The sequence below is a fragment of the Solanum pennellii genome, chromosome 6, assembly GCF_001406875.1.
Source record: "Solanum pennellii chromosome 6, SPENNV200".
NCBI lineage: Eukaryota > Viridiplantae > Streptophyta > Magnoliopsida > Solanales > Solanaceae > Solanum > Solanum pennellii.
The window spans coordinates 9,498,145-9,500,625 of record NC_028642.1 but is presented as its reverse complement, the minus strand read 5'-3'; the positions used below and the strand labels follow the sequence as shown (position 1 = coordinate 9,500,625).

At 33.5% G+C, this 2,481-nt stretch overlaps 1 long non-coding RNA gene across 1 annotated transcript; it reads right to left on the bottom strand.

The window, feature by feature from the left end:
• Nucleotides 1-1,266: 1,266 nt before the first annotated feature.
• Nucleotides 1,267-2,249, bottom strand: LOC114077526. Its single transcript, XR_003578780.1, has 3 exons — nt 2,154-2,249; nt 1,985-2,043; nt 1,267-1,894 (listed from the first exon to the last, which is right to left on the bottom strand). It is a non-coding gene; the product is annotated as an uncharacterized LOC114077526 (long non-coding RNA).
• Nucleotides 2,250-2,481: the final 232 nt, after the last annotated feature.

Below are 2,481 nucleotides of genomic sequence, written 5' to 3'. Positions count from 1 at the left end.
TTCTTTCTCATTGAAGTAAGTGCATGAATTCTTATATTATATATATGAATATTGTGATTATGACTATGGGTAACTAAACTCCATAACTAGGGTTGTGGGAACAATAGGTGAATAATGATGTAAAACCTAACTAAAATAACAATTCTAGAAAAGTATCTTGCATGTATTGATAATTCTTTCGCTTAGAAGTCTTTTTAACGGATGGTCAACGTTAGAACTCCCCTTAATGCTACTTGCCAGACCAAGGAGGTAGATAATAGGAAAAGAATTATCAACATAGATTTAGTGTATACTACCTAATAGGCTAGTATTGATTGGTACGAGGTAATAACTTAGTCAAATATCGAATACAATGCTTAATATGAGGTAAAGGTAAATGTTAGTATAGAAACACACGTAGCTGGACCAAGGTGCAGAATGAAATTTTCTAGATGCCGGACCAATGATTTAGAAATACATAACTTATAACTTTGCATGCAAGATACTAGGAAAGAATTGTTATAGTTAGAAATATTAGATTAGGAACCTGTGGGGAACAGGTAAACCCTAGTTACTTTTATTAATTGATTAAACTCCAACATTTGAATATGTTAGGTGTCTACTTTAATCTAGTTAGTTATTTCATTCATTTAGAAATAAAGACCTCCCTTTTATTATCTTTGTTTTCTAAGGAAATAATTGACTAAATAATAGTAATAATAGATTGAAGTTAAGTCTGAACTATTTTCCTCGTGGACACGATCCCAACCTCATTAGTTGGGTTCTTTACTTGATACGACCGCTTTACTTCTTATTTGAGAAGTAAGTTTGAGTGTATCAATCCGTAATTCACAATTCTCATCAGATTATTTTCACTTATATTCATTAACACCAAACATCAGGCATAACACTAACCAGTTACATTGTTTGTTCAGCGATGATTGGTCAGCCAAAGCAAAAAGAACCCTTTGGGAGGATTATGGGGAAGGATTTTACCCGTACTTATTACCCCCTAGTCCCGTCCATACATTGTCATTGTAACAACAACAACATTGAAAGAATTCAGAGGTAAATGCTATTATAGAGCAAATCGGTTAAGTATCATTTTAACGTCATTATGTCACTATGATGTTTAATGTTTAATTTGTAACATTGTAACCGGTGAAATTACTTTTGCCACAATGCTGCAACCAAAACTTATATTAATGTTCCAATGGACAACATTATCTCATTGATACAAAAGTTTGAACGAAACCCGTTCACATACAAACAATTGAGAGTGCTAATGGAAGTAACATAACTATTGCGGACGCAATGTTCCAGAATCAGATGACTATTATGGAGTTACTGGATTCAGACTAGAGTTATGACATAGATGTTAGTACCTTAACATCCCTTAGTATATTATGACCAATTCAATAGATCAAGAAGCTTCTACTGCATATTCATCTCTTTTAACTTTTGTTTCCTAGGAATGTATCGTTGCATTGGAGATTCAGATCAGTCAAATAGATACCTACTTTGATTGGCAATATATATCGTGCAACTTATGCAAAAAAAAAATTTAGAACCTAAATATGGCGTCTACACATGCAATAAGTTATAAAAAGAATGTAATTTCCCGTGGGTTAGGTATGGAAACGGTTAGCATTGTACCACAAGTTTACTTTCAAAAAATAGTAATTTTTTGTGCACACAAAGGTAAAAGATATACATTAAGGTAAAAGACAGCGGAGGGAACACAACTTTGGTTCTTTTTAATGTGGTTGCATAAAAGTTGTTTGATACTTCGGCATCGAAGTTGGTAAATCGAATGACCAAAGGTGATACTCATGTTCCAATGCAACTTGAGAGCCTTTGCGGCAAGGAATTTGTATTCATGCTTAAATTGACCGACTACAATTTGAAAGAGGGCCTGGAAAATTACAAGGTTACAAAAGTTTTGTGCCAGATGAAGAATTGAAATTGTAAAACCGCATTAACAAAGAAAAAAAGGCAATTTTACCATTCACAGTATAATCCATATCTCTTTTATCCATTCACCATTACTTTCTAGAGATAATCCTGCAAGTTACATTCACTTTAACGATTAATATGCATTTAAAACTACAGGAAATTTTCAAAATGGAAGCGATGCTAAAGAGACATGTGGAAACGCTAGGAAGTTCACACACCAACAATTCAAAAGGACATCATGACGACGGGGAAGGGACTTCCAATGGCAACACAAGAGTTTATGCAAAAAAGTAGAAAAAGAAAAGGAAGCACATCATACGCCTTGACGAAGAAAGTGATGGATCCACATAAAAAATAATGCACATGAACACCCTTAGATACATTTTAATATTCTATGGACCATTGAAATATTATTGTAATCATCTACCTCCTTAATTTTTGGTCAGGGTATTATTTACTTACGAGTATAGGCTTGGGCGATTTAATAGCAAATGTTGTTCAACTGTGGAATGATTGGGTATTATGCATTCTCAAATGCAAGAAAGT